Source organism: Vulpes lagopus, chromosome 1 (genome assembly GCF_018345385.1).
Source record: "Vulpes lagopus strain Blue_001 chromosome 1, ASM1834538v1, whole genome shotgun sequence".
NCBI lineage: Eukaryota > Metazoa > Chordata > Mammalia > Carnivora > Canidae > Vulpes > Vulpes lagopus.
Window position 1 is genome coordinate 5,550,520 of NC_054824.1, and position 25,384 is coordinate 5,575,903.

The 25,384-nt window shown below is 37.7% G+C and overlaps 1 protein-coding gene and 1 non-coding gene across 3 annotated transcripts in view; one reads left to right on the plus strand and one right to left on the minus strand.

Annotated features, from left to right (window-relative positions):
• Positions 1 to 25,384, plus strand: part of CDK19 (cyclin dependent kinase 19) — a 162,484-nt gene that overhangs the window by 22,992 nt on the left and 114,108 nt on the right. The window contains exon 1 of one of the 2 annotated variants that reach the window (XM_041753333.1): positions 17,710 to 17,729. The exons of the other annotated variant lie outside the window; for it this stretch is intronic. The gene's annotated coding sequence lies outside the window, so the exon portion shown is untranslated. Of the gene's footprint in view, positions 1 to 17,709; positions 17,730 to 25,384 lie in introns of those variants that run through there. 2 annotated transcript variants of the gene reach the window in all.
• LOC121474884 lies at positions 3,705 to 3,808 on the minus strand. Its single transcript, XR_005983566.1, has one exon. It is a non-coding gene; the product is annotated as a U6 spliceosomal RNA (small nuclear RNA).

The following is a 25,384-nucleotide window of genomic DNA, read 5'->3' on the forward strand; positions in this document are numbered from 1 at the left end:
TTGGGATTTTAGTAATAGCTCTGAACCTTAAATTCCCCACCTATTATAATTTGTAGGATGATAAATTACTATCTCATGCTGTTGTTGGAAGAGTAATTAAATCATAATGTACAAAAAAATCCCCAGCAAAGTATTGGTTTTGTATTCTCCAAATATATTAAGGGGGGTTCCATGATAAATTTCCCTGAAGATTAAATTAGCAAATAAAAAGGGTAGGCGCTAAGTAAAAATTATAGTCACCTTAGTTTTGAGAATAAGGATTAATCTTGTTAGGTTCAGTAGGAAGCTAGAATTTTTTCCCCATTTACAATGAATTGTTATAAGAAACTATACTGGGAAAGAAAAATGGGTTCTGTGATGGGCTATTATACCTTCAGCCTTCAGAATAAAACAGATGAAAGAGGAGAACCTTATTTTGTATTAAGTTAAAATTTTTTATTTGTATTATTTTTTAAAGATTTTATTTATTTGAAAGAGAGAGCACTAGTAGGAGGGGCAGAGGGAGAGGGCAAGCCGACTCCATGCTGAGTGTTGAGCTTGATCCCACAACCCTGAGGTCATGGCCTGAGCTGAAATCAAGAGTCAGATGCTCAACTGACTGAGCCATTCAGGTGCCCCACGTTAAATTTTTTTTTTTTTTATTAGAAATATAACGTTTAAGAAAAATTAGGAAGATAAGCACACACACACACACACACACACACACACACATGAATTGTAGCTATGAGATGATAGATGTGTTAACTAACTTTACCATAGCAATCATTTCCCAATATGTACAGAAATCATTACATTGTATATTTTAAACCTATTCAGTGTTACATGTCAATTATATCTAAAAGCTGAAAAAAATTTAGATAAGCAAAAATAAGTAAAATAATTCATAGATGAACACTATGGATGGTATGGTATACATTTTCCTAGGCAATATATGCTTTTATTTTCTTAAGAATGTGTTTGTATTCTACATGAGTTTTGGTAACCTGAATTTTCCATTAAAAAGAAATATATATATATAATGGATATTTTCTCATTTCATTTAATGTTCTTTTCCAACAGTGTTTTTTTTTTAATTAAAAAAAATTTAAAATAATTAATTAATTAATTTGACAGAGACAGAGAGAGAGAGAGAGAGAGAACAAACAGGGGGAGCAGTGGAGGGAGAGGGAGAAGCTGCTCAGCAGGGAGCCTGACTTGAGGCTCAATCCCAGGACCCTGGGATCATGACCTGAGCTGAAGGCAGTTAAGACTGAGCCACCCGGGCACCCCAGCAGTGGTTTTCTTGTAAAGAATATCTGTACCATTCACATATACAACTTTCCACCAATAATATCGTTAATTAAATGCAGTTATCCTTGAGGGTATGGATAAGAGTCTGCTTTCTCATCTTCCTTCCCCAGAAAAATCACTGTCTTTATTTTTAGGGACCATACTCCATTGTATGGGTGTACCATTGTTTGTTTACTGACTTATTTTGTTGACTGGTGGTTATGTTGTTTATAACATTTTATTGTTACAAATAGCACTGTGATCAACGGATATTTAGTTAAAATTTTGGTTTTCTGAGAGGGAATTTTCTAAAGTGGAAAAAGCAAAAAGGAGAGAATACATAAATCGAAATGTGCTTAACTATTTGACTTTAAAATGTTGGAGATCACCATCAGGAAACTTTAAAGTGAACTGATATTTCCTAGTGTTACCATATTGATCTGAATAAAGTAGAGGTTTTAAGAACTTACATAATTTAATTAAAAGCTTAAAATATTTCTTCCTGGGTTACTTGGGTGGCTCAGTTGGTTGAGTGACTGACACTTGAGCTTTCAGCTCAGGTCATGATCCCTGGGTTGTGGGATCCTGCTTTGGCTCCACACTCTGCTTGGGATTCTTTCCCTCTACCTCTCCTCCCCCACTGCTCTCACGTGTGGGTGTATGTGTGTGTGTGTGGGGGTGTGTGTGTTCTCTCTTAAAATAAATAAAACCTTAAGAAAAAAATTTCTTCCTGGATGTACTTATAGGTAGCAATAAAAACACAACATAAGCTTTTAGAAATTCATGGAGTCTTAGATCTTGTTCAAAACACTTGCCTTAAAAGAAGTCCAGAAATATTATTGCCTCCCTTAAGATCACATGGTATGTTTCAGTGTCTGGTATATTTCTGTTGTTTTCTAATTCCTACCCCAATATCCTTATCTGTAAGAAGTGTAATATAAAGATAATGAGAACTGTTTGCCTATGGAACATCTGTAATCTTTAATGAAGAGACTGATGAAGACAAATAATTATCATTTGTTGAGATGTAATTTCTAAAACTTTCTAAGATACTGATTGATTAATAAGTACTGTCATTTTCGTCCATGAAATATTTTTTAGGCCTACCTTGGCAGAAGCTTTTTTTTGGAACAATTTAGTGGTTTTAGTATATTCACAGAGTTGTGTAACCATTACCACTATCTAATTTTAGAATATTTCATCATTCCAAAAGAAATCCTGTACCCATTAGCAGTCTCTCCCTATTTCCCCATTCTCCCAGCTCCTGGCAACACTATTCTACTTTCTGTCTCTATGGGTTTGTCTATTCTGGACGTTTTGTATAAATGAAACCCTACTAAATGTGGTTTGTGTCTGGCTTCTTGCACTTACCATAGTATTTTCAAAGTTCATGCTGTACGATGTATGAATATAGTTGACCCTTGAACAGTGCTATTTAAATTTAAAATTTAAAATATTATTAAAGAATACCATAAAGAAAATACATTTTCAGTACTATACATCTATTCATTGAAAACAAATCTGTAGGGATCCCTGGGTGGCGCAGCGGTTTGGCACCTGCCTTTGGCCCAGGGCGCGATCCTCGAGACCCAGGATCGAATCCCACGTTGGGCTCCCGGTGCATGGAGCCTGCTTCTCCCTCTGCCTGTGTCTCTGCCTCTCTCTCTCTCTGTGACTATCATAAATAAATAAAAATTAAAATAAAAAATAAAAATTAAAAAAAAAAAGAAAACAAATCTGTATATGAATGGACTTACGTCGTTCAAGCTTGTGTTCAAGGTCAACTGCACATCATTTATTTTATCTATTTTTATTTTTCATTTAATTCAAAGAGATTTATTTATTTATTTTAGAGAGTGAGGAGGGGCAGAAGGAGAGAGAGACTCAAGCACACTCTGCACTGAGCACAGAGCATGATGTGGGGCTAGATCTCACGACCTTAAGATCATGACCTGAGCTGAAGCCAGGAGTTGGATGCTTAACTGACTGAGCCACTCAGATGCCTCTACCCCCTTTTTAAAATTTATTAATTTAAGTAACCTCTATACCCAGTGTGGGTATCAAATTCATACCCTGAGATCAAGAGTTGCCTGCTCTTCTGACTGAGCCAGCCAGCTACCCTTGTTTTTTCATTTTTTTAAAAAACATTTATTATTAGAGAGAGAGAGAATGGCAGACATTGAGCATAAAAGAGTGTGAGTGGGGTAAGGGGTAGAGGGAGAGGAAGAGAAAATCTCCAGCAGACTCCCCACTGAGCACAAAGCTCCATGCGGGGCTCAGTCTTAGGACCCTGAGATCATGATCTGAGCTGAAATCAAGGGTTGGATGCTTAACCAACTGAGCCACTCTGGTGCCCCTTGTCTGTCTTTGATTTTAGCTATCTTGGTGTGAACTCACATTTCCTTGCGGTGTTTTTTTTTCTTTTTTTCTTTTTTTAAAGTATGGAATGCTTTACAAATTTGCATGTCATTCTTGTGCAGGAGCCATGCTAATCTCTGTATTGTTACAATTTTAGTATATGTGTTGCTGAAGCAAGCACTTCATTGTGATTTTGATTTGTATTTTCCTAATAACTAAAATGTTGAACATCTTCTTCTGTGCTTTTTGGCCATTTGTGTATCTTCTTTGGAGAAATGTGTATTCAAGTCCTTTGCCCATATTTTCATTGAGTTTTCGTTTTATTCTTTTTTGTTATTGTTGTTGGGTCATAAGAGTTCTTTATATATTCTGGATACTGCGCTCTTAGGTGACTTATGATTTGTAAATATTTTCTCTCATTTTGTGGATTGCCTTTTCACTTTCTTAGTGGTATCCTTTGAAGCATAAAAGTTTTTAATTTTTGATGAGTCCAATTTATGTCTTTTGTTGTTGTTTCTTACAGTAGGAAATTGCTGCTTGATCTAAAGTTGCAAAGATTTACTCCATAGTTCTCTTCTACAAGTTTTGTAGTTTCAGCTCTTACATTTAGGTGAGGGAGTGTTTTCTTTTTTTCAGTAAAGGGGACATGTGACAAGCCTCCAGCCTTTTAGGAGTTATAGGGTATTTGCCTGAATTAGACATATATGGCATAACTAGTAGTACCATTCACTCATTTATTTGACACTAACTGAATAACCCTATGTAGGAATTAGTAATGTAAGAATACAAGACAAAGTTCTTTTCCTTATAATCTAGAGAAAAAATAAAATAGATTACAGTACAGGGCTATGAATTATTGTATATAGGTATGCATAGAATGCTGTTGGAGCAGCTAGGAGGAACAACGAACTGACCCAAGAGTGTGGGTGCTTGGGAAACCTTCCCAGTATGGGGAAATCCTGTGATAACTGAATTTGGAAGGCCAAAGAGTGAGCCAGACAGAAAAGTGATTTGTAGTTTAGCAAGATGAGTGGTAAATACATAGTATATAGAGGTAAAAAAAAGTAATAAACTGAGAGATTGGGAGGAGATTTTAGTTCTTGTTTGGGCCAGATGAATTCTAAAAGTATATAAAAAGTTTTTTTTTTTTTTTAAAGTTTTTTTTTATACCTTGGGAGGAACTAGAAAGGATTAGGGTCTGAAAATAAAAATCTGTAAGATGGGGATGGTGTGTTTTCCTTATGAGTTGTGAGGATTAAAGAAGATGATGGTTTTATACTGTAGTATTATGTGTTAATCCTGTTACCATGAATTTTTTAACATGAAATTTTGATGATCATTGGTTCCTTAGTATCTTTTTATTTCTAGGGTGTCATGAAGTCCTTAGGAACAGATTGTTCTGAATTTTTTTTTCTTATGTGTTTGTTTTTAGATTTTATTTATTTATTCATGAGATACAGAGGAAGAGACATAGGCAGAGGGAGAAGCAGGCTCCCCATGGGGAACCTGACGCAGGACTTGATACCAGGACCGTGGGATCATGCCTTGAGCTGAAGACGGAAGCTCAACCATTGAGCCACCCAGGTGTCCCACTTCTGAATTTCTTAATTAAGTATACACTGCATATTATAAACAAGGAAGTGGTTATAGATGTTATTCATAAGAAAATAATTATTGAGCTGTAAAAAAGCAAATATTTAAAATTGATTCTGGTTTTTCTGCAAAAGTAATTAGATAGTAAGGAAAGCTCTAAGTGAGAAAGTAAGAAACACTCAAAATCCCACTATCAAGTGATAATTACTTAATATTTTGGTGCATTTCCTTTCTGGTGTCTTTTTGTCCATTTGTGCTGTGTATCCAAACACATATTTGCTTTTACAAAAACAATTTACAAAAGTAAGATTTTACATATGTAATTTTAATCTTTTTTTAAAAAGAGTTCATTTTATTTCTTTATCTTTAAAGATTTTATTTGAGAGAGAGGGTGAGAAAGCGAGTGAGTGGGGTGTGTAGAGAGAGAAGCAGACTCTCTGCTGAGTAGGGAGCCCAGCTTGGGACTCAATTCCAGGACCCTGGGACCATGACCTGAGCCAAAAGCAGATGCTTAATCAACTGAGCTACCCAGGTACCCCGCTATTATCATCATCATCAATAATCATCATCATCATTATTACTATTTTATAGCCAGGGATGTTGAGTGTCTTCATTTGTGAATTGGCTGTTGGTTTTCATCTTTTAAGTATTTCACTTTCATTTCCCTTGTACTTTTTTCAATAGGCAATGTGTATGGCAATTAAGATTGGGCTTGGAATTTTATTATCAGGATTCATAATCCCATCTATACCTCTTTTTAGCTGTTTGACTTGGGCAGATTAATTATGTCTTAGTTTCCTCACCTGTAAAGTGGGGATAATGGTAGTGCTTACCTCGCAGGGTTGTTGTGAGGACTGCATGATGTGAAGTGCTTGCCACAGAGTCCGGCAGATAACAAGCACTGCTATTACTATTTATTTTTTCACCCTTTTGTATGTCTATAGGATAAATCCCTACTAGGGTAGCTGTGTTTGAAAATCGATATCACCAAATTGCTGTTTTAATTGTTCCTTTTGCACTAAAACCTGCATAATAACTCTCTGCAGTATCATATCAGTATTATGATTGTGTCCAAGCTCTGTTTTGTTTCCACATTCATCTGTATTGTTGAGAAATCAAAAGATTCATGTATAAAATTGTATGTATTTCTAACTTTTGATTATAAAAAATTTCAAATGTACAGGAAAGTTTAAAGACATAGTCCAATTAATTATGATCACCTATATATCCACTGTCTCTAGACCAGGAGTTAGCAAAATTTTTTTCTGTAAAGGGTCAGATATTTCCTGTATTTCTATAAAGGCCTAGTAAATGTTTTAGATTTTGGAGGCCATACAGTCTCTGTCACAAGTTCTCAATTCTGTAGTGGTAGTGAGTAAGCAGCCATCGACAACAGGTCAATGAGTGGATATGGCAGTGTTCAACAGAACTTTATAAGAATAGGCACAGCTGGATTTGGCCGGGGCTGTAGTTTGCCATCCCCAGATCCAGATCAAACAGCTAACAGATTGCTATATTTACTTTCTCTGTAAGTGTGTTTAACTACAGGGTTAAATTGCAATCATCATGGCACTTTACCCCATATTTTAATATGCATCTCCTGAAAATAAGTGCATTCTCCTGCATAACCGTAATACCATTATTACGGTTAAGAACATTATAATTTTCTTCTTTTTAATAGAACCAAGGCTATATAACCTAGCACAAAAATTGTGAAAATGCTTAGATTTGCTCTTCAACCTTTGTAACCTATTGAACTGCCTTTGTCCCTGTTCCTCTTTCCCTCTCTTATTCTTTAGGTAGAAATCTGTATTGGGTAGTGCTGTTTGCTGTTTTCATTTGACCTAATTACATAATCTGATGAAGGGAATATTTTGATTTTATTTTATGTGTTCGGTTTATATTTTTAGAAGTCTGGGTTTTCTGTATTTTATTTGATTTGAAAGAGAATTACATGTAATTTATAAACAAATGAAGAGTTTACAGTGGCAATTTCCATTTGATTGATGGTCCTTGTTATGTGGTAGAAGAAACTGAAGGAAGGTAAAGCCAATTACGTGCTTTTTTTTTTAAAAAAGATTTTATTTATTTATTCATGAGAGACACACAGAGAGAGACAGAGACACAGGCAGAAGGAGAAGCAGGTTTCCTGCAGGGTCCTGATACGGGATTTGATCTCAGGACCCCGGGATCACGCCCTGAGCCGAAGGCAGATGCTCAACCACTGAGCCCCGCAGGTGCCACCTAATTATGTGCTTTTAAAAAAGTGGCCAACTTTTGAATTATCATGCTAAAAGAAGGAGGGAAAGTAATATGGATATTCCCATTGTTTTCAAATTTAACTTTATGATGCTTTTACTTGATAAGAAGATAATGCTTCAGATAAAGCTCTTGTAGTCTGAAAAATTATGCTACAAGTTTATCCAGGGTCCTTGCTTTATTTTTCTCTACTTCTCCATCCCTTCCCAGATTTAGCACTCTGCATTGTCTTCTGCTCATACCATCTCTTAGGCTGTGGAAGCAAAGCATCATCATATTTTATCCTTTTAAAAACCTCAGTTTCCTTGATTAGAAGGAAATAATTTAGTGTGTTGGTATAGCTGTGGGACTGTAGGCTACAGTTAGGAATAGCATGTGCAAAATGAGATAAATAAGAGTTTATTCTTAGATTACTGACTCAAAGGTAACTACCAGAGGGAGGCAGTTTGACTATTAGGAACAGGCTCAAAATTATTGTTACATCTCTGCAATTCTACAGAGAAGAAGCAAAATGTATAAAATTATGATAAAAAGAAACACAACAGCAAGTAATTCAGGATGGCTAGAAGGTGGGGGTGGGGTGGGGTAAAAGTAAGAACGCAGTTCTATTTTGATAGAAAGCTATTGTACATTCCCTTTTCTCTTAACTAATTGTTTCTCTCTTGAATTAGTTAAGGGTATCAGTGTCCTTTGAGAAGTTGCTTCTGTTTTGGTGTGTAACTGTAAAATAGCTTTTACATTTCACAGAGTTCTTGTAGTAATCTTTAAATTTTTGTTCTGAGGAACTGGGTTTGGTGTGGGGTGAGGGGGTCACTTGGGCCAGTTATCGGCAGAGGTTCCTTGACTCTGAATTAAGGGCTGTTTAGGTCTCTGCGTAGGATCTTGCTTTTACCAGATTCTGCTATATTTTATCACCATTGGAAACAAGGCTGTAGAGGTCATGGTGTGAAACTTTGGCTCATTGTTATCTTCACATAATGCAGTGTTAACATAGACCCTGAATTCTGGGACACAGTGAAGGATCCTCAGAATCCAGTTAACTAAAAGACTGGCTGGTTCATGGGAGGGTTACGGAGCGAAGGCATTTCATTCCTGGGTGAGAAAGACTTAGGTCACTAATGCTAATCTATCTAATCTCTCTTGCTTTTTCAGATTGGATTAAACAGGAACTTTCATGCAGATAAAATTTTCTGAATTTTAAAATAGTCACATAGAAGGAAATTGCAACCCTTTTTTTGGTGGTTATTCATCTTTGCATTGAACAGTCCTCACTGTTGGGACATTTTTTATTCTAACTTCAATGTCATCATTTCAGTGCACTTCTTATTTACTTGTATATCCTTTCATGAACCTCTTATGGAGTGTTGCCTGGGTATACAAGTACTGTCATAGTAATACATTATTTTTGAGGTTTGAGAAGATCTGAGTAACGGTTATTGAATTACAACATAGCGTCAAATTTTCTTCTAGAGTTACTTTCTTGCTTGGTCTCTATTATTACTACTGTTTTTACCAACCCTTTAGTGGATGTAGTTACTCACCTGAGGTATTATTCTAAATAGTATATGTGTGAGAATTGGCAGGCTTTCCTTAGAGTCATGGATTGGAATTCTATAACAGATATATAGAATTTAGGAGAGACTTGGCCTCATGCAATGTTTTCTTATAGTTGCACTGGGAGGAATTAAGGAGGAATATATATTTTGCTTGCTTTTATTTATGCTTTAAAGCTTATTTCAGAAAGTTTAAATTCTGGTTTTATCAGTTGTACTCTTTATTTTTTATTATTTTTAAAAAATTAAGTAGGTTCCATGCCCAACTTGGGGCTTGAACTTACAACCCTGAGGTCAGGAGTTGCATGCTCTACTGACTGAGCCAGCCAACAAACTACCCTCTCACCCACCGCACCCCATTGTGTTCCTTAAAGTTAATTTTCTCATCATTTAAAAAGTGGCTTCCTTGTACCCAACCAAAATATTATAAATAGAGATGAAGCATATGAAAGCTTAGTTAACTGGTGAGTTATTTATTGATAACTTTCTCTTGGCTCCTATATTTTATGTTTATATGTAAGAATTTAAGAGCTAGCATGTGATAGACAATAGTTGTCAGAGGCAGACTTTTCTGAGTTCAGATCCTAGCTATTTAACTTTCACAGATCATGTGCTACTTAGCCTTTAAAATGAGGTGAAGAACTATCTCACAGAACTTTTATGAGGCTTAGTTGAAATTACGTATGTTTGGAACCTGGTACGTTGCTGCATAGTGGGCACTAAAAGGCACTGACTCTTTCACTTTTACTTAAAAAAGATAAGTTCATAAAAAAATGGAAAACTAAAATCTTTTGGAAGTTTCATTTTTCCTTTAAAAAATAAGAAAAAAATCTAAAGGCCATCTCCTTTAAGCTTTCTCATTGAAAGGAGATGGGGATAAATGCGCTCTTTCAAAGACCTCATTATTCTATATTTTAACTGCCTACTATAATGCTTGGCACATAAGTAGTCCTCAGTATTTGTGAGAGGGATGTCTTGCAAAGAGAAAATTTTCTCTGTTGCTTTTTTTCTCTTGAACTCCTCAAAAGTTGTTTACTTATATAGGTTTACTTATCCACTCAAGATACTTGGTTTTGGAAGAGAAATGATATTTTATAGTTAAGAAAATTAACGTATGGTGTTATCAACTGGCTTGAAATCCTGATGTCATCCATCATGTCTCAGTAACAGACGCACTCCCAGCCAAGTCAGTTCCCTTTAAGTAGCTTTTCCAGAAGTCACATCCTTTGATGTCCACTTCCAGCTCATTGACCAGTTGTAGCAGCTGGGAAGACTGGAAAGGGTGCACTTGTGCCTGGGGGCATGCTGTCCAGAATAAATCCAGGGTCTGTTACTGAGGAGAAAAGGGAGAATGGGTATATAGGCCACCAGCAGTGTCAGGCACAAAGAGGAGTGAGAATGGAGGTGGGGAGACCAATTTGGTACAACAGCTATGTAGTAATACTCATAGTCTCTTGCAGAAGAGATTTGGTAAAGTTGATAGCCTTGAAATGCAAGAATATAAATGTTTGATAACTAAGTAGAGGCGCTACTCTGCTGGGAAACCTAGAGGATTGAAGCCATTATTTTGATACCACACTGTTCAAGCTCTGGAAACAAAAATTATGCTTTAATATTTAAATCCTTGAGTTAAAAAAATTCCAACTAAGCTTTTCATAAAACTAAATATCTTGGTGCTAAAGAGAATTAACACAGAAAAGAATGGCATCAATAGGAATTACATTTAAAAAGACTATATAGCATGTCTTTTTCACTGGGTAAATATACATTAAAAGGGGAATTACAGTATATTTTTTTCTGGGAGATGAAATAATTTTATTTTTCTTCTTTATACTTCTCTTTAGATTGAATACACTTAGCCCATATTACTTTTTAAAAAATGGGGTAGGGGTGCCTGGGTGGTGCAGTTGGTTAAGTGACTGACTCTTGGTTTCAGCTCAGGTCATGATCTCAGAGTCATGAGATTGAGCCCCTTGTGGGGCTCTGCACTCAGTGGGGAGTCTGCTTGAGATTCTTTGCCTCAGGTGGAGAGGCAGAGGGCGATGGAGAAAGAATGTTTTTTTTTTTTTAAAGATTTCATTTATTTATTTATTTATTTATTTATTTATTCATTCATTCATTCATTCATTCATTCATGAGAGACACACAGAGAGAGGCAGAGACACAGGCAGGGGGAGAAGCGGGCTCTATGGAGGGAGCCCGATGTGGGACTCGATCCCGGGACTCCAGGATCACGCCCAGGGCTGAAGGCAGGTTGCTAAACCCCTGAGCCACCCAGGTGCCCCAGATGGAGAGAGAATCTTCTTAAGATTCTGTACTGAGCATGGAGCCCAACGTGGAGTTCAGCCTCATGGCCCTGAGATCACAGCCTGAGCTGAAATCAAGAGTCTGATGCTTAACTGACTGTACCACCTAGGTACCCTCACCGTAATAATTTTTAAGTGTAAAGTGGCATTAGGTACATTCATATTTTTGTATGCCATCACCACCATCCATCCACAGAACTTTTTTCGTCTTGCAAAACTGAAGCCCTATGCCTTTAAAGAGTAACTGCTCTTTTCTCCCCTTCTCCCAGTGTCTGGCACCCACCATCCTACTTTCTTACCTTTATGAATTTGCTACTACTCCAGGTTTCTCAATAGAAGTAGGATAACATGGATTTTGCCCTTTTGTGACTTACTTATTTCATCTAGCATAATATCCTTAAGGTTAATCTATGTTGTGTAATATGTGTCAGAAAAAAAATTGAAGATCTAATTTGTTTTATTAAATGATTCATGAGTCAGGGAGCATCCCATCTAGCAAGTAGAGAGGTGTGCTAAGGAGTAGAACAAAATGGAAGGTTTTTATAGGAAAGAGGGTGGGGCAAGAAAGTTCTAAGCAAAAGAGAAGAAAGGACAGTTTCAGGCAAAATCACATGCCCTTAAGGGAGTGGGCTGGGAGTCTTATTATACAGACTACCTTGTCCTCCTTTGGGGGATAGAGAAGGCCCATGACACACATTACTTCATTGGTGCTGTTCAGAAAATTTCCAATTGACCAGTTAAGACACTGGAGGTCGAGGAGCGCTTGCGTGGCTCAGTTGGTTAAGTGTCTGATTTTGGCTCAGGTCATGATCTCAGGGTCCTGGGATTGAGTCCTGTGTTGGGCTCTGTGCTCATTGTGAAGTTTGCTTGTTCCTCTCCCTCTGCTCCTGCCCTCGTTCTCTCTCTCTCTCTCTCTCATCCAAATAAATAAATCTTAAAAAAAAAAAAGAAAGACTTTGGAGATTAGATCTGGTATTAAGCCCTGATTTACTGATTTGGAGCTTTAAACTAAGTGATGCCATTTGGGGCTGTGAATTTCCTTTTATTTTCTTTCTATCTTTTTTTTTTTTTTTAATAAGATGTATTTATTTATTTGAGAGGGAGAGCAAGCGAGAGAGAGAGAGAGAGAGAGCACATGCATATGTGGGGTAGGGGTAGTGGGCAGGGGGCATGAATCCTCAAGCGGACTCCACGCTGAGCATGCAGCCTGATGTAGGGCTCAGTCTCAGGACCCTGAGATCATGGCCTGAGCTGAAATCAAGCTTTGGCTGATGAACCTACTGAGCCACTCAGTGCCCACCCTGTGATTTCCTTTTTTGGCAGTTACCCCCTGGGGAGCAGACTCTTGGTTTGACTGTGAAATATGCTAAAAAATTAAGGCATTAGCACCACTTTCAGTTACTGCTCTGGAAAGTTCCCACAGTTGTTGTTGCTGTTTCTCTGCTTAATCTCTGTGATACTCACAACTAACAAGTTAAGGTTTGCAGTTTTTAAGTCACTCATTCTCTCTGTTCGTTTTCTGAGGAGATCATTTCCTTGGTGGTTAGTGGCTACAGTCATTTAATTTAAAGCTTTTGTGAGAATATAATTTGCCAGGGAAATTATTATGATTACTGTAAGCAAGATAATTTCCAATGTTTGGAGTGCATTTTGGAGCCATGGTCCCCAAGACCCAAACAAGTCAAAATCATATAGGTCAAAGAAAGACCCACTGAAGGAGTCACCTCTTTTTAGACAAATGGCCTGCTCAGTGATCTGAATAGTTAAGTTTCAACTTCTCCAAAAATGTTACTCTTGGTAAAGCTGGTGGTGTTGGCTATAAGACAAACACCTCCTTGGTCGGCTAAAAGGTAATCAAGAGCTAGTCCTATTACCAAGACCAACTTTGGCTAGAAAGTCTAAGGATCTCTTTTGGGCAGCATTTGCTTTAGCAGCAGATTTTGCAATAATTTTAAGAATTAAGGAGAAGTTCTTGATCATGGCCTCATTACATTTATTCCTAACCAGGGAATTAGGGACCTATCAAAGGAGTGGATCTTGAAATATGACCAACTCCTGCTAGGTCCTTTTTAAATCAGCAGTGTAAATTCAGGGGAGCCTACCAGTGAGATGTCTCATTTTGCTTATAAAAAGTTAGTGGCACAGTTAGAGTTTCTCCTAGCCTGAAATAAAAGGTGGTTCTGCTTCCTAGAAGTTACCCCCTTAACAATGGCGTGGGTGGTAAAGATGAGGGTGTTATCTTTTCAGGCCAATGCCAGAGGAAAGGAAAGAAAAAGGAGTAAGTTTCATGTTTAGTTAAAGTATGAAGTGTTGATCCATCGTCTAGGATGGAAACAGCCTAACTTGATGTCAACTACTTCTCTTCCTAGTCAAATTGATTTGGAGGTCTTTAGTGTCTGCACAGCAGCAGGTGTCAGGTGGAGCTTTCTGTGAGATGTGTATCCAAGATTCGATGCCTGTTAATTTTGCGGCTGTGGCAATGGTTAGGAGCCCTTGGTAAAATCCCTTGCAACGAGGTTCAAGGTCTGCCATCCCCTGATGATGTTTCTGGAGTACCCAGTCAGCAGGCTCTAGACTGTGACCAACAGGATCCTTTGAATTGGGATCTCAGATGGCTTCACCCATTGATAATAGGCTTGAGCATAAGACATTAGAGACTTACAGTGGCTGTTCATACTAGCCTGAAGCAACAAGGGATCAGCAGAAGGTGGTATGCCAGTAGACATTGGTCTGCTGGTGATTTTCTTGTGGAATGAATTTGTTTTCCAAAGGGGATACTGGGAACTATCAGCAAGATCAAAAGCAATAGCTTAGTCAGGGACATCCAGTAGTTTTGGCAAGTTTAGAAGTTTGAAGTTTGAGGATCCTATTAGTTCTTTCAACCTTGCCTGATGATTGAGGGTGATAAGGGTAATGATCATTCCAAGAAGTTTGCAAGTCTTTCATTAGGCTTGTATGATTTGTCCAGTGAAGTGGGTACCTCCATCACTGGAGATTACAGAAGGTATGCCCCAAGTATACACAGTTTGTTTATCCATTCATCCATCAATGGAGACTTGGGTGACTTTCACTTTTTGGCTCTTATGAATAATGCTGCTATGAACATGGCATATAAATGTCTGTTTGAGAATCCCTGCTTTGAATCCTTTTGGCTATATACTTGGAAGTGGAATTGCTGGATAATATGGTAATTCTATTTTTAATTTTTTTGGGGAACTGCCATGCCGTTTTCTATTGCAACTGCACCATTTTACATTTTCACCAACAGTACACAGGAGTCCCAATTTCTCCACATCCTCACCTTATTTTCCTCCTTTAAAAAAAATTGATAGTAGCCATCTTAATGGGCATGTGGTACTATCTCATTATGTTGATTTTTTAAGCTTATAAAATGTTTAAGAGCGAATTAAATAATAGCATGGCAGCAATTTTATTTATTTATTTATTTTAAAAGATTTATTGATTTATTTTAGAGAGGGAGAGAAAAAGAACAGGAGGAGGAACAGAGGGAGACAAATAGACTCCCAACTGAGCAGGGAATCCAATGCAGGGCCCAATCTCAGGACCCTGAGATTACGACCTGAGTGGAATTAAGAATCAGATGCTTAACCGACTGAGGCACCCAAGCATTCCTATTTATTTATTTTTAAGTAGGCTCCACACCCAATGTGGAGCTTGAACTCACAACTCTGAGATCAAGAGTTGCATGTTCTACTGACTGACCCAGCCAGGTGCCCCACATGGCAGCGATTTTAAAAATTGGAGCAAAATCACTCAATCTTGCTACTCTAACACAAATATTATTTTAATGTTATTTGGATATGTATGACCATATATATAATTACTCATGACTGGGCTTGTAAGCATTTCCCATTTTTGTAAAACATATTTTGTACAACAATCATTTGAATTTTAATTTTCCAGAAAAATGTTGCAAATGCTGAGAAATCTATTTGGCATGATTGGCTCCATTGGATTCAATTGAACATTTATGGATAAATTGAACACTTATAATTGTGTGGTTTATTCCATAGAGAAAAGTGCCTGGTTTGTATGGTTTTAATTCCACAGACTGGATGATACAGTGGCTAAGAATGTGGTTCTTGAAGTAGTCTGTTTGAATTGCACATCGGCTGCTTCTGGCTATGTTTAAGCAAATTTCTGAAGGTCTTGTGTCTCAGTTTCTTTATTTGTAAAGTGAGGATAATACGTCAAAGTTGTGAAGACCAAAATGACTTAATACCTGTGGAGCTCTTAGAATCGTGCCTGGCACATCATACATTCCAGAGAAGACTTTGCTGCCATTATTGTTTTATCAGGTGGGATTTTATCTGTTTGGTTTTTAGAAATATATGCAGCATGTAGGTACTTAGTGTGTCTCAGATCTTGTCAGTTAGACTGTCACAAACAGCACATTAGAGGATGGTGCAGTCTAAGATTTTTTGGGGGGTTTAAGAGAAGATGAATCTAAGGCAGTGCTGGGCAAAGTGCTAAATTAATACTGTGATACAGCCCTCTCTTGGGGACTGTGACCTTTCTGGCTGCCATTTCGCCCCGACTGCTACTCTAGGCTCTTTTGGCCAGTTCAGTCTTTTTGCTTTTGGCCTTCCTTCCCCATCTAGTTCTCCAAATTACTTGGACCTCGCACTCTATATTGCCTCTACACGACAACTTTTATTAAATTGTTCGTTTAAGTCAAGTGCACTGATTTTTTTTTTTTTTTTATTTTTATGATAGGCACACAGTGAGAGAGAGAGGCAGAGACATAGGCAGAGGGAGAAGCAGGCTCCATGCACCGGGAGCCCGACGTGGGATTCAATCCCGGGTCTCCAGGATCGCGCCCTGGGCCAAAGGCAGGCGCTAAACCGCTGCACCACCCAGGGATCCCCAAGTGCACTGATTTGAATTTTTAACAAAATATAGCTGCGATTTTTAAAAAAAATTATTTATTTATTTATTCATGAGAGACAGAGAGGCAGATACACAGGCAGAGGGAGAAGCAGCCTCCCTGCAGGGAGCCCAATGTGGGACTCGATCCCAGGACCCTGGGATCACGCCCTGAGCCAAAGACAGATGCTCAACCACTAAGCCACCCAGGCGTCCCTATAGCTGTGGTTTTTAATATCTTATTTCTCTTGGTCTTCAGTATAAATCTGTGAGATGGTGGACAACTCATTGAACAACCCTGGTTGTACCAAGAGATGAAGTGGCCTACCTGATGTTGCAAAGCAACTGAATGATTGGAACTTGAAGTCAAGCCACCTGAGTTTAGGGACAATGTTTTGTGATACTATGTTTCTTCCTATGTTTCTTCTTTTCGACTTACTCATTGACATTTTTAAGGATTTCTAAATATCACAAAAAAGGTAGCATGTGCCCCTCTTTTAAATTTAATAGCCAGTAGAATTTATCTAATTCCTGTTCTCATAGTCTGCATTTTGTCTTTTATCCCTATTGTTAGAAAAGAATGAGATGAAAATCTGAGTTCTAAATATTTTACCTGATGAAATCCTTAAGTTTTTACATGGATGTTTCCTGAAAAGCTTTTCATGTTTCATGCTTATATTTATTTTATAATATTGGAACAAGGTAGATTTCCCCTTTACTGCCTGGCATTATGTATTAACCTTGCTCATTTCAAAATTACTGTCAGACTTGGCATCAGAATATCTTTTTGGTTCTACTTTCCCCTTTTTCCTCTACCTTGTCCTCTTGCAGGTCTGTTTCTAATTGTTGTATATTCCCCATCTGACGTCGTAGGAAATAATTTACCTTGAGGTGTAGGGTCTATCACACTTCATTTTGTGAAGAGTATTTTTTTGCTTAATTTCTTTTATATTCCTTATGTGTGTGTGTGTGGATTGGCTCGTCACATAATTTAATTTTTAATTAATTAATTTTTAAGTAAGTTTCTACACCTGAGATCACAACTCACAACCCTGAGATCAAGAGTCCTATGCTCTAGCAACTGAGCCAGCCAGGCGCCCCACCTCTCATCATGTAATTTTAAACATTAAATTGCTATTTTGACTATATATGAATTCATACTTTGTTGCTCTTTTAATATTTCAGATAGTTTCAGTCACTTCTTTTGGTGAGAGTATATACTCATTAAGACTCAATTTTGTTCTTTTCACGTAACTAAGTAATATATAATGAACTCTGAATATTAATCATATATTGTGGACGTGCTCACTTGTCAAATCTAAAATCTGATTTCCTTGGCAGATATGTAGACTTGTGATAGGCATTTGGCATTTAATGTTTTGGGCAGCGTAACTTTAAATCTACATAAACTTCTCTGCCTTTTGCCTCTGCTGTGTCCGTAGATTCCGGGAGGGCTTCGTGTATGGACCTCAAGCGTTGGAGGTAGCAGACTTTTCAGCAGAAGGTAAAGGAGAGTGTTGCCTTCTGGTGTCATTGTGTGTGTGTGCCGGGGTGGGTACGTGGCAGGTGAGAACTCTTCACAGATGTCATCACAAAATAATTTAAAACGATGCATTAAGTATTTCACAAAATTTGCGGCCACGCTGTGTAATTTTCGGCAGTGTTATCAAAATCTACACAAAATGGAAAACCTTAGGTAGAACTAAAGACTAAATTTCATGCTGCTGTTAACAGTAGGGGTGATTCAGGAAAGAAAGCATTAACATATAACGTATAGTATCGACGGTCTAGCTTCCTCAGACCTAGCTTCATGATGATTTCTTCCCGGGAAGTTGTCCAAGTCATTATTCATCTGTTGTCTTCTTCCCTGCTGCTCCTTTTACTGAAAGATCGCTTCATAATAGAGGCAGCCTAGTTCATGACTCATGGCTAGAGGACAGACATTCTTGCTGTAGGTCTCAGGTGCCAAGAATGTTAGCTTCCAATATGTTAATTACTTCTCTTTTCAGAACGTGTTAATATGCTCTTCTCTCAAGTTAGTTCTTGTTTCAGTAGAGAAATAAACACATCCCACATATTTGTAAAATATGTTTTTATAGAGACCTTCTTAATGAGTTACTTTTTAAGAAAATAATGTGACACACCTTTCCTGGGTAATGCTTCTTTGATTTTTTTTTTTTAATAGAAACATTTTGCCTTTTATGTGTCAGATACTACTTTTTGTGAACTTATAAAACCATTTATGAACTTTCTTCAGATGTTACTTGTGTAGAGGTTTTGTTGTTTTGTTTTTAAAAATCTATAGCAGCTAACAAAATGTACCCTTAGATGTAAAGTTCATAATGTGGCTAGTTTTTAGATTTTTTTTTTCTTTAAAGATTTTATTTATTCATGGGAGACAGAGACACAGGCAGAGGGAAAAGCAGGCTCCATGCAGGGAGCCCGATGTGGGACTCGATCCCGGGTCTCCAGGATCATGCCCTGGGCTGGAGGCAGCACCAAACCACTGAGCCACCCAGGCTACCCCTTTAGAGAGATTTTGAATGGGAATTTGAGGAATGGTTTTCTTATGTCTCCTGGAAATTTTATTTGTAGTGGCTGCACATTATACTTTATATGTGGATTATACACCTTCTGCAAAGTCAAGGATGTGTGTGTGTATATATATATATATATATATATATATATACACACACACACACATATATACATATGTATATATGTATGTAAAAGATTTTCTTTATTTATTCATGAGAGACCAGAGAGAGAGAGGCAGAGACACAGTCAGAGGGAGAAGCAGGCTCCACGCAGGGAGCCCGATGCGGGACTTGATCCCGGGTCTCCAGGATCACACCCTGGGCCAAGGTAGGCGCTAAACTGCTGAGCCACCCAGGGATCCATATATATATGTATACACACACACACACACACACACACACACACATATTTTAGGGTAGTACATATTTATTAAATTTCTGTTCTGTGCCCAAAACAGACTCCATCTTAAAATCAATTGACTTTAACTATTTCTTTTACCTTTCTCCTATTCAGAGAAGCTTCTTCTATTTACTAGGAGATAGTTAATGAGAAGATAGATGAGTTTTGGACTGTTATGATTAGCTGTGATTTTACCTCTTAAGTGCTTTTTCCTTTCTTTTACTCTTTTCAGTGGCCATTTGGGGAGATATTTTCTGTTTGCCAATAATATTGGAAGTAATTTCTTGAAGGCCTTTTCATGGTTCATTTTCAGGCTAGTTGGTTGTATTCACTACTGTTGAATTATGCAGCCTTGGGATCCCTGGGTGGCGCAGTGGTTTGGCGCCTGCCTTTGGCCCAGGGCGCGATCCTGGAGACCCGGGATCGAATCCCACATCGGGCTCCCGGTGCATGGAGCCTGCTTCTCCCTCTGCCTGTGTCTCTGCCTCTCTCTCTCTCTCTGTATGACTATCATAAATAAATAAAAATTAAAAAAAAAAAGAATTATGCAGCCTTATATTTGCTTAACTAATACGAGTGTGGTATATTTGGTTACCAATTGAGAATCTCAATAGATTATCTTTTCTTTTTTTACACATATATTTTTTTAAAATTGGAGTTCAATTTGCCAACCTATAGCATAGTATAAAAGATGTGAAGTTCTGCTTCTATCAAAGCAGAGAAAGACTCTCCTCCCCAGGTCCTCACCCCTCAGTTTCAATGAGAAAGATGTGATGAAAATACTCAAGGTATTTTTTCAAAAATAATTGCCTTTATTTTTTTAGATCAGTTTTAGGCTTACAGAAAAATTTTGTTCTCATATACTCCCTTACTGGCCCCTCTTCCCATAATTAGTATCTTGCTTTGGTGTATTTGCTGTAATTAATGAACTGTATTGTTCCATTATTATTAATTAAAATCCACAGTTTACCTTAAGGTTTACTCTTTTTGTTATAGATGTTCTGTGGGTTTGACAAATGTATAATCGCATGTATACATCAATATGATGTCATACAGAATAATTTTGTTACCCTGAACATATCCTTTGCTCTACCTATGTATCTCTGGCTCCTTTCCTTTGAGCTACTGGGAACCACTGATCTTTTCTTGTCTCTATAATTTTACCTTTTCCTAAATGGCGTAGTTATAATCACACAGCAGGTAGCCTGGGATTGATTAGCTTCTTTCATTTAGTAATAAGCATTTTGGCTTCCTCCATGCCTCTCCATGGCTTGATAGCTCATTTCTTTTTTAGTGCTGAATGACATTTCATTGTCTAGACGTACCGTAGTCTAGAAGGATATCAAGAAGGATATCTTGATTGCTTCCTTTTTGGCAATTATGAATAAAGCCACTATAAACATTTATGTGCTGATTTTTTTTTTTATGTGCTGATTTTTGTGTGGATATAGTTTTCAATTCATGTAGGTAAATACCAAGGAGTGTATTTGTTGGATCATATAAGAGAATGTTTGGTTTTGTAAGAAACTGCCAAATTCTTCCAAAGTGACTATATCATTTTGCATTTCCACTGACAATAAATGAGCTTTACTGTTGCTTCATATCCTTGTCAGCATTTGATTTTCTGGATTTTAGCCATTCTAATAGGTGTATAGTGGTATCTTATTTTGTGTTTTAATTTGCAGCCCTCTAATGACATGTGATGTTGACCATATTTTCATACACTTATTTGTCATCTGCATATCTTTTTGGTGAGATGCCTGTGTAGATCTTTCGCCCATTTTAAAATGGAGTCATTTGTTCTCTTCTTGTTGAGGTGTTTTGTTTGTTTGTTTGTTTTTGTAAAGTAAGCTCCATGCCCAGTGCAGGGCTTGAACTCATGACCCTAAGATCAGGACCTGAGCTGAGATCAAGAGACTGACACTTAACTGACTTGAATCACCCAAGTGCCCCTCACTGTTGAGTTTTAACAATATTAAATTGTATATTTTGAATTTCAGTCCTTTAATAGATACATATTTTGCAAATATTTCCTCCCAGTCTGTGGCTTGTCTTTTTAGTCTCTTAAGTGTCTTTTGCAAAGCAGAAGTTTTAAGTTTTAGTCAGAAATCATCTCCAAATTCAAGGTCGTTTAGATTTTCTCTTACGTTATCTTATAGGAGCTTTATTGTTTTGTATTTTCATTTAGATCTGTGTTCCGTTTTGAATTAATTTTTGTGAAAAGTGCAGGGTCTGTGTCCAGATTAATTTTTTTCCATGTGGATGTCAATTAGTTCAAGCACCATTTGTTGAAAGACTTTTTTTTCCCTAATGTTATCCTTTGTTGCTTTGTCAAGATTATTTGATGGTATTTATGTGGGTCTAGTTTGGGGCTTTCTATTCCATTCTATTAATTTATTTGGCTGTTCTTATACCAGGGCTACCCTGTCTTGATTACTATAGATTTATAGTAAATCTTAAAGTTGGGTAATGTCAGTCTTCTGTTTTTCTTCTCCAATATTATGTTGGATATTCTCAGTCCTTTGCTTTTCCATGTCAACGTGAAAGACATTTTGTCAATGACCACAAAATAACTGGCTGGGATTTGATTGGGATTTTGTTGAATCTATAGATCACATTGGGAAAAACAAATATCTTGTCAATACTGAGTCTTTTTAGGCATATATAAGGAATATCTCTCCCTTTATTTAGATCTTTTTTGATCTCTTTTCTCAGTTTTCCTTGTATAGATCTTGTACATGTTTTGTTAGATTTATACCTAAGTATTTCATTTTTTGGGATGCTAATGTAAATGTTACTATGTTTTTAATTTCAATTCCAACTTTTCATTGCTGGTATATAAGAAAGTAATTGACTTCTGTATATTAACCTTGTATCCTGTAACCTTGCTATAATCATTTATTTGTCTAGGAGGTTTTTTTTTTTTTTTTAAAGATTTTATTTATTTTTTCATGAGAGACACACAGAGAGAGAGGCAGAGACACAGGCAGAGGGAGAAGCAGGCTCCATGCAGGGAGCCTGATGTGGGACTCGATCCAGGGTCTCCAGGATCATGCCCTGGGCTGAAGGTGGCGCTAAACCGCTGAATCACCCGGGCTGCCCAGTCTAGGAGTATTTTGTTGAGTCTTTAGAATTTTCCCCGAAGACAGTTGTATCATCTGTGAACAGAGTTTTACTTCCTCCTTCTCAATCTGTATACTTTTTATTTCTTTATTTTACTGTATTAGCTAGGACTTTCAATATGATATTGAATAGGAGTGCCTTGTTTCTGATCTTAGCAGGAAAACGCTCTAGTTTCTCCTTATGAAGTATGACAACCTCGATAGGTTATCTAATCAGTAGTATAAGAGATATGATGTACTTCTCATATTAGGTCATAGGAGGATTCCTTCTTCTCACTGAAATTTCTATAAGAAAGATAGGATTAGGGGTGCCTGGGTGTCTCAGATAGTTAAATGTCTGTCTTTGGCTGAGGTCATGATCCTGGGGTCCTGGGATCGAGCCCCCGCATTGGGTTCTCTGCTCAGCAGGGAGTCTGCTTCTCCCTCTCCCTCTGTATCTTCCCCACCACTCATGCTCGCTCACTCACTCTCAAATGAACAAGTAAAATCTTTTTTTTTAAAGCCTTTTTTTTTTTAAAGAAAGATTTTATTTATTTACTTGACAGACAGCAAGAGAGCACAAGCAGCAGGGAGCAGCAGAGGGAGAGGGAGAAGCAGGCTCTCAGCTGAACGGGGAGCCCAGTGTAGGGCTCTGTCCCAGGACCCGGGATCATGACCTGAACCAAAAGTAGATGCCCAGTCTACTGAGCCTCCCAGGCACCTTGAATAAATAAAATCTTAAAAAAAAAAAAAAAAAAAAAGAAAGAAAGAAAGACAGGATTGGGTTGCTCAGCGGTTTACCACTTGCCTTTGGCCCAGGGCGTGATCCTGGAGTCCCGGGATTGAGTCCCATGTCGGACTCTGAGCATGGAGCCTGCTTTTCCCTCTGCCTGTGTCTCTGCCTCTCTCTCTCTCTCTCTCTCTCTCTCTGTGTCTCTCATGAATAAATAAATAAAAATCTTTAAAAAAAATAAAAATATTTTAAATCATGGGATTCAGGCAGTTTTTCGTATAATACCTTATATTTTGTAACTGCACACATTATTTAGTTCCTCCATTGTGAACTTCTGTAGAACAAAGATTTTACCTCGATATATTATTATAACAGTTGTATGGTCCAATAGATACTACAATAGGCAAAACTATTAAATGAAAAACTTAATTCTAGACTCTTACTGGTAACCTCCATTAGGAAGGAGATAGAAAAGGGAGATAACCAATAACATTAGTCCTCTAATCAATTAATCCATAAAATTTTGATTGTTAGTTGCTAGGTATTATGATTGCCACAAAGGCACACATGATAATGACACTCCCTCTCAGAAAACTTATCTATATAGGAAATGTTAATTTCAAATGTTATGTTCCATTTTTGCATATATTTGCCAAACACTCATCTTCCTTCCTTCCTTCCTTCCTTCCTTCCTTCCTTCCTTCCTTCCTTCCTTCTTCCTTCCTTCCTTCCTTTCTTTTGTTTTAGATTTTATTTATTTGAGAGAGAGAATGGGAGAGTGAGTACAAGCAGGTGGAGGGACAGAGGGAGAGGGAGAAACAGACTCCCCATTGAGCAGGAGCCTGATGTGGGGCTCGATCCCAGGACCCTGAGATCATGACCTGAGCTGAAGGCAAATGCTTAACTGACTGAGCCACCCAGGCTCCCCCCAAAACTCATTACTGTGTCATTTCCTAGGCATTCTTTTTTGGGGGGTGAGGAGCAGAGGGAGAGAGATTTTTTTTTTTTTTTTTTTAAGATTTGTTTATTTTAGAGAGAAAGAAGGAGCAGAAAGGGCCAGAGAGAGTATCAGGCAGATTACACTCTGAGCGTGGAAGCCTGATCCGGGGCTCGATTTTACAGCCCTGAGATTGGGACCCAAGCAGAAATCAAGAGTCCATCGCTTAAGTAAAACTATACCAGCTAGGTGCCCCAGGAGAGAATCTTAAGCAGGCTCCATGTCCACACTGGGGCTCAGTCTCACAACTCTGAGATCATGACCTAAGCCAAAATCAAGAATCAGACACTCAACCGACTGAGCCAAGTGCCCTCCTTTCCAAGTATTCTGATGGAAATATCTATTCATGAACTTCTTTCATATTCTAAGAAAAGTTCACTATTTTGATGCAAGAACTGATAATTATTGAGCCTATAGCTGGACACAGTGCTAGGCACTTTGCATATGTGATCTCAATTATACTTTGAACAGTTGTACAGTGTTGTTACTATTTTTCTCAGTTTACAAATGCAAAAACTGGTAACCTGAGGGTATAAGTAACTTATTAACTGTGACTTAATATAACAGGTGTATAATTCCATATCCCACACTCTTGAAGTCATTCATACATTAGGGAAGAGTACCATACAAGGTGGTATGTGATGAATGTCATGTGTATAATACAGAGATGTGCTTGGTGAATGTAGAGAAGAGAGCTTTTTTTTTTTAAGATTTTATTTATTCATGAGAGAGAGAGAGAGAGAGGCAGAGACATAGGTAGAGGGAGAAGCAGGCTCCATGCAGGGAGCCCATTGTGGGACTCCAGGATCATTCCCTGAGCCGAAGGCAGGCGCTTAACCACTGAGCCACCTAGGCATCCCAGAGAAGAAAACTTTAACCTTAGAGTGTTTGTAAAATTTCTGGAAAATTTGTCTAATGAATAGGAATAATAAGGGGAAAGAAAGATTCATCACCGTGGAAAAGACAGCCAAAAGCAGAGAGTATTTGTGATTTGACAGTATAATATAAAAATATAAGAAAAATTCCTGCTGTAATAGTAAAATGCAATATAACAAATTTTGTCTTTTATTTTTTAGAAGAATTAATTAATTAATTAATTAAGAGCATGCTGAGTGTAGAGCCTGACAGGTGCTTGATCCAATGATCCTGAGACTGTGACCTGACTTGAAATCAAGATGTTTAACTATCTGAGCCACCCAGGCGCCCCTGTCTTGCATTTTAAACGAGGACTCGTCTCCTCCATTTTTCTCTTAACATCATTTCGGCTGGATTTGCTTATTAGGTTTTTGTTTGTTTTGTTTTTGTTTTTGCTTATTAGGTTTTGAGTATGAGACAGCAGATCACAGAACCACCACATAACTCCCATGTCCTCAGTCTCTCACCTTATCTTT